The 7,193-nt window shown below is 29.5% G+C and overlaps 1 long non-coding RNA gene across 1 annotated transcript; it reads left to right on the top strand.

Annotated features, from left to right (window-relative positions):
• The first annotated feature begins 302 nt into the window (after nt 1-302).
• Nucleotides 303-6,699, top strand: LOC118201948 (uncharacterized). The gene is made up of 2 exons (XR_004760333.2): nt 303-456; nt 6,335-6,699. It is a non-coding gene; the product is annotated as an uncharacterized LOC118201948 (long non-coding RNA).
• Nucleotides 6,700-7,193: the final 494 nt, after the last annotated feature.

Below are 7,193 nucleotides of genomic sequence, written 5' to 3'. Positions count from 1 at the left end.
AATTCTTCACGAGAGATCGCGTGAATATCTATTCAAACGATATAAAAAGGAAGTGAAATATACAATACATGCAGCTGGCCATGGTCTCTTCTGTTATGATCTTTTTACAATGTTTCCTTTCTACCGAAGGACGCAAATATATTAAAGAAATATTTTGCAGTGTTCAATAAAAGATTCAAATATAAAAATATCGTGCAAAATTATGAAAACAAAATAAATGAAACATGTTCTTATTTTGCCACAAAAATTAGGAAGAGGATTTTTCGCATGCCATAATTGCAATTATTTTTTAAATATTTCGTATTCAAATTTATGAAAGCTGCTATCCTGAGTATTTGAATACACGCATAAATAAAACACCGATTTCCTGTTTTTTTAGTATATAAGTAACAGTTTAAACCCTATCAGGCATCTGCATCGAGTATAGCATTCGAAGCAAACATGAAATACACACTGGTAAGTAAAGATGAATAAATTTATCCTTATAATTTAAAGACTATTTTATATCGATATATTGTAGTATTATAATTAAATATAATATTATACTTAATTGTGCCTAGTAATAAATTAATAATATATTCTATTTACTGTTAGCTCTCGATTAATTGGGGGGAACAAGTGACGATATTGCAGATTAACCAGACGTTTTCTGAAATAAAATAAGTTTGTTTATTGCGTGGAAAATTTGCTATCGTAAACCATCAGAATAAAACCAAATTTCTCCTAAAAATATACACAAAATAATTCTTTTTGGAAGGTTTAACATTTTAACGGTCGTTAAAAAGGATTTTTTAAGAGTTTTTACCCTCTCGCTGAACTAGCAGTCTACCAATTTGCTGTTGCACTCAATCCTACTAACCCTATTTTTACCCTTTTAGCTTTATTATTAAGTATCATTTTCTTTGTACTTACGCCATATACAATTCAACAGCAAAATTACAAAAATTTTACAAGAAGCTCAGTAGTATACGTTTAGAATTCCAGATGCAGCGTTAAAGGTTGGTATACATTTTTCTGTTTTTAGACTTTCCTCAGTTCATGATATCGATGTTCAGTTTTCGCACTAAGAGGGCTTTATATTTTTCTCTTTTTATTATTAACGTTTTACTTTATTAAATATCATGTTCTTGGCGATTACGCGCATAAAACTTAATTCAAAGGCAAAAGCACAAAATATTTGAAAACAACGCATTTTTAGAATTTCAGATAGATAGTCTCGTACTTCGGAGATAGAAATGATTTTTTTCATACAGTGTTGCTACAGCTCGCTTTCAAATCGTTAAGTTTCTTAATGAAAAATTCGTTAAAGTTTTGCGGAATATGAAATGGATAATAAAACGAATCCAATATTCGGGCTTCTAGATGCCCATGTTCGTATGGAGGACTACGTTATTCAAAATCCGATGGCTCTACTTATCGTTGTTTTTCACAGTGCGAGAAACATGCATACATTGATACAGATTCTTTATTATTTAATTTCTTTAAATATAATACAGGGTGATATAGTATTTTCTTTTAAGAATCTGAAATACCCGTGGCAATAGTATTTCTTTTTAGCCCTTTCCGGCACGCTACCTTTCAAAGTTGAAGTTTTGATGTAAAAAAAAAAAAAAAAAGGTAGGCAGTCTAATTAGGCCAGAGGAGTACACAAGTTAAATTTTGTGAAGATAGCACTTATCGTTTTAATTCTGTGGGTGTGCCCAAAGTGAACACACTGATTGAATAGAGCTTCGAAAAGAATGCTGAAACGAGCAGCGTTGTCGATGAACTGACCGATGAGATGCGGAGAAACAAAGAATACAGACACTCGGTTGTCCTAGATAATCGGCGAGCCCGGTCTGGGCACACCTAGGGTTCGCCGTTTGATTTTTAAGCAAGATTTCAAGGTAAATAATTAAAACTAATATAGAATGAGGATATTAGCATACAGCCAAAAAAATAACATAGAAATATCTTTTCAAACAATTCCTTTTAACACCCTAAAAAATTCTGGAAGATTTCTTTGAAAAATGAGGGTCTTAAAAAACTAAACATGGCTAAAATATAGGGACTGGTTTGTGTTGAGCTGCCATCTACTATAAATAAAGAAGGTCAGAGTAACCTAGCCGCTGAACACTGGTAGTTAGGTCCGGGGTTTGAGTCCCGGCGAACTAGCTGGCTGCATGTTCGTTTTTTTTTTTTTTTTTTTTTTTTTCCATGTGCAACGTGGATACGAGCCAGTTTCTCTTAAAAAGACCTCCACGGGGCATCTCTCCCTTTCCGTGTAGTGCCTAAGGGCGGAGCACGTAATAAGCAAAAAAATATATATATATCTCATTCGCGATTAACGTCTCTTTTGGCCTAAGAGAGAGATAGGAAGTAGTAGTCAAAACAATGATACAAGTAATATCACAGTATTTAAAAAGTATTTTCATTCACAGCACTACATATATTTATTTAATTACACATAATTTGAAATATATGAACACTGTGAAATCAGCCGTTAAGAATAAATTGCTAAGTGGTGAATATAAATTAAGGAGTATCAGCAACCTCTATACCGACAATGTTAAATTGGCCATTTTCGATGTACCTTTTCTCAAAATCTGCTGTAGATACATGCTTGAAATTTTTTGTGTAATTAAAGTATACCTATCTGATTATATGGAAGGAGATTTTGAAACATTTTGGAATTTTGGATTAATTTACAGACTATTTTGTTAGGCATAGTAAAATTTAGCACTTTTCTCACACAATGCTAAATTAAAACTAGATCTTTTTACACTTCTAATTTTCATAGAGATTAAAGAACGGTATTTTTAGAAAGATAAAAGTCTAGAGAATTTGAAAATGCAAAAATCCGAAATCACTATTTCTTCAAGATTTTGGGGTTCCAACACCCCTTAAGTGTTTAGCTATTGATCTTCCGCTGTTGATTCACATCATAAAGTAAGACTAATATAAATAGAAACATCATTTTTTCCATTTTAATGTGTATTCTTATTTTGAATGTTGATTTAATTAACCAAATGAACTTAAACAAATTTTATTATTTGATAAAAAAAATAATTCTATCAGAAAAGTTTCTAAAATAAACTTTTATTTAAAACTCATAAAAGAATTAATGAATTAAAAGTGGAAGAGTACTTTTTCATATACTTTAACATGGACAAGATATTAATTAATTCTGTTTCGAAAATTCGTCTACAGTTTTGTATTACGAATAATAAAAATCCTTGGCAAGCTTGATAAATTTCTAAAGTTAATGGCTTATACATTTGACAATGCAATTTGATTATAGGATTTCGCTATTTGGGCTTTTATTATTCTCTTTTATTATTTTAGGCCAATGCTTTTATTATTCGTGTTGCAAAATTGTTGATGAATTTAAGATAATTATTTAATCTCTTCTTCACATTAAAATATACGATACATTATTTTTTCCTTCTTTTATACAATTAATTATTTTATAAGTTGTAAATAAAATCTATTTTTATAAGAAGGTTAAAAATTTTATTTTTTAAGTCTGAATGACGTTATCTGTTGAATTAATTCAACTGAAAAATCATATTTTCCTACAAGAATAATCAATCTTTTATTTCTTAAAGTTCTGTTAGATTAAATGTTAAAAAAACCTCCAGCAGTTTTGCTGTGAAATCAGAAATATTTTAAAACTTTTCATTAAACTCCTTTTTAATTTATCTTCTCTATTCAACGCTATAAACAGTAAAATTCTGAGAATTTTAGCTTGTTTGTTAAATGAAGATATGAACAAAAATCCATTCCAACAGTAAATTCAATTAACCTAAATCGAATTCTGAGAAAATCGCTTCACCACATTGCATTGTCATCCACAAACAACGTATGTGCACTATTTGAGGTCGACAGCTTATCAGGAAATAGATAAAAATTATGAGTAAATTAAATAAAACAAATACCATGAGTAAATAAGTAAATGCTTGTATAATAATATTATATGTATATAATGCTAACAGTATTTTCTTACTAATTGTAAGATGCTTGTTCATCTTTCCTTATGTTTTTTAAAATTCTATCTGATTAACCATGGGACAGGGTTAATCGTGAGTATCCTCCATGGTATATAGGAATGGGGGTATCGTAATGGTGTTCCCGGTGCTGGGCACGATACCCAGTTTGTCCTTGGTATTGTGTATGGTGTTCTCTGTTAATAGGAAGTCTACTGAATGTATAGGTTAGCATTTAATTAGGTACACATACAAGCAATAATGCAGATTATTTCCAAACATCGGTTAGTGAAATATCTAAGAAATATTTTGATGCAATACACGTTTTTCAAAAATAATGAACAATGATATTTTATTTAAATTTTGAAATTTTACAGTTGTCTTCAAATATAATGGATCATAAATGGAGAATAGCCAAAAATTACATGAAAGTGTATTTTTTCTGTTAAACACTATAGTCGATAGATTACTATGGCCCAAATGAGTAATTATCATAACTATGAAGTATCATTTATTAAGCTGAAATAAACATAAAATTAATAAAGAACTTCTTCAACAGAAGTTATATGTTTATCAAAATTCGTATTTAAATTTCGATTTTACGCCGATGATGTGTTTTTATAGAGTTGACGATGTTAGAGTTTCAAACTGTAATGAAATAGACATAAATTTCCGAATATGAAGCTATGGATAATATTCTAGATGCAAAACTGCATATTACTCAGCACTGTAAAGAATCAATATACATTTTAATTCAAATAAGGTTTAATGCCTTTTAAATTTATCGTGTACAAGTAAAAGAAAAAAAAATTAAAAAAAAAAAAAATAAATTTGCTGCTGTGAAAAAATTTAATTTTGTATTTGAAGCAGCGGCATATGATATATTTCATATCTAATTACATAGCACAAACTCTTTAACCGCAGTGAAATAATTGTTTTAAGGACTGAAACAAGGACATTCTTCTATATATAAAGGTAAACGGTTTTTTCTGTAAGCCTCTAGGAATTGAATCCAGACCAAATATATCTGTTTTTCCTAAATAAGCCATGACGTGATGCCCCAATTGGAGCGAACTAAAAGTATGATTCCGGCTTAAGCACTATCATTGAGAATCACCTTAGGGGCTCGCGAGCGAAGTCGCTGAAAATTTATCTGAAATACTGACTCTGTAACGAATTCCATCCGCACAGAAACATGATGAAAATTAACATTGCTGTTAGTCACTCATAAAATTAAGGGGACGGTGGACTTTAAAAATTAGTTTTTTAAGTTTTTGTGTTTTCAACAAGAAATTTTATACGTATACGTATTCTAACATCAGTTTATAAAATATACGTTCAAAATTTCAATTTATTTTAAATTAAAAATTTTTTAAACGAATCATTAATTATTTTAATTAAATATTTAAAATACTTGCGCGCTAATTTTCAATATTTTTTCCTAATTTTTCCTTTTAGTTAGTTATAAAGACTTGACAAATGTTTTTGTGTATCCGTTATTAAATATGATGGATTAGAAATTTTTAAAAAGGATTTTTGTAACCTTAAGCCCAGTTTTCGGAAAAATGTCCCCTTTTGTTAAACATTATCACAAGTTTAAACTTCTTAATAACCTCATATCCAAAAATGCATACACAGATCTCCTGTAATATATAACAAGATAACTGCCAAATGTCATTTATTTTTAACTATGAATGAGACGCATAGAGCATTTTCAAGTCTTATGAACTGCGAAAACTTCTGTTTTGAGAAAACCGAATTTAAACTTTTTCTTCAAACTTACCTTTAATATATAGCCATGAGAAACAACAAAATAACTCTAAATAGGAATATGTAGACACTAGAACATTTTCGTATCATTTAAATATTTTTAATCTCATAATATTAAATATGAAAAAATAAACATATCGCAAATTGGTATGTGATTCGAAGTTAGAGGTAAAAACAATTTACGCATTATATCCAATGAAACTTTTAAAATTCCCTCACTTCATGTGTTTTACTTTAATTTTTTACGTTTGCATTATGTTTTAATGCTTTACAATACTTTTTACTATTTTTTTTTCCAAGCAGGTAAACTTCGCATTTTGCGATGTTGATCACGCTTTTTTGCAACGAAGGGAAAACGAGTTTGTTTCCTCTTGTTCTACGCGTATAGCATTCACATAACCAGCTGTTTTAAAGTTCACCGTCCCCTTAAGTTTTCTTAGCAATACTAATTATCGTTAGCTTTCTTATTACAAACTTAAATCTTTTTAGGAACATTTAATTATCTGAAATGAAAATTTTCCAAATTTTTTTAACTAGTACTTAAATTTAATAAAATGAATTTTTTAACTACTTAAATTTAATAAAATGTTTTGTTTAAGGTTTTCTTGTTGGCATTCTGCTTGGTGACTCAAATGTTCGCCAGACCTCAAGAACCAGAGCAGGAAGCAGAAGAGGGCGATGCAGGTGAAGAGGGAGGAAATGCTCCAAGTGAAGGTGGTAACGAAGGTGGCGAAGAAGCAGGTGAAGGAGATGCTTCTGATCCTTCTTCTCCTTAAGGATCATTTGGATGTTCACGGCATTTTATTCTTTGATGACACATATAATCATGTGCAATTATAACTATTAAATTGGACTAAATTGTAACCAAAATGCTCTTTAAAAGACAGTCCAAGTTACAGACAAAGTATAAAGTTAGAATCTTGATTAAAGCAAATAAATTCATATTATTCAAAGTATTAAAAAATGGGCACTTGTCTTGAAATTTTTGTCTCATGGTTATTAGAAAGAATTCTGACAATATTCACTGCTTAACATTATCTCCATTTCTTGACGATTTCAGAGTGCCAAACAAATAATTAAAACTTTTTCTTTCCACTTTAGAAAACATAATCAATTGACTGTAAATAATATTTATAATATTCTTTAGAACTATAAAGTTAAAATATATAATAAAAATAGTCTTTCTGTTGATAAAAATACCATAATATTATTAATGAAATAATTATTTAGCTTCCTTCAACTGATCGTACAAATAATATTGAGAAGATACAATGTAAAACATTTTCCTACTTCACTCTGAATCTCTGAAAGCATCAGTATATAACTTACATCCAATACATATATTAAATTTAGGTGCGTTTGCCTGAGATTTGTATAATACATTTAGTTGTTCATCAACCCTCATTCGGCATTTATGCCTATTAACATAGCCGTTGAGACGTAAGGTTTTTATTAAAT

This window comes from Stegodyphus dumicola, chromosome 7 (assembly GCF_044657685.1).
Source record: "Stegodyphus dumicola isolate Sdum_Otavi_A_Nest chromosome 7, ASM4465768v1".
Classification (NCBI taxonomy): Eukaryota; Metazoa; Arthropoda; class Arachnida; order Araneae; family Eresidae; genus Stegodyphus; species Stegodyphus dumicola.
This window is presented reverse-complemented; position numbering and strand designations above follow the sequence as displayed.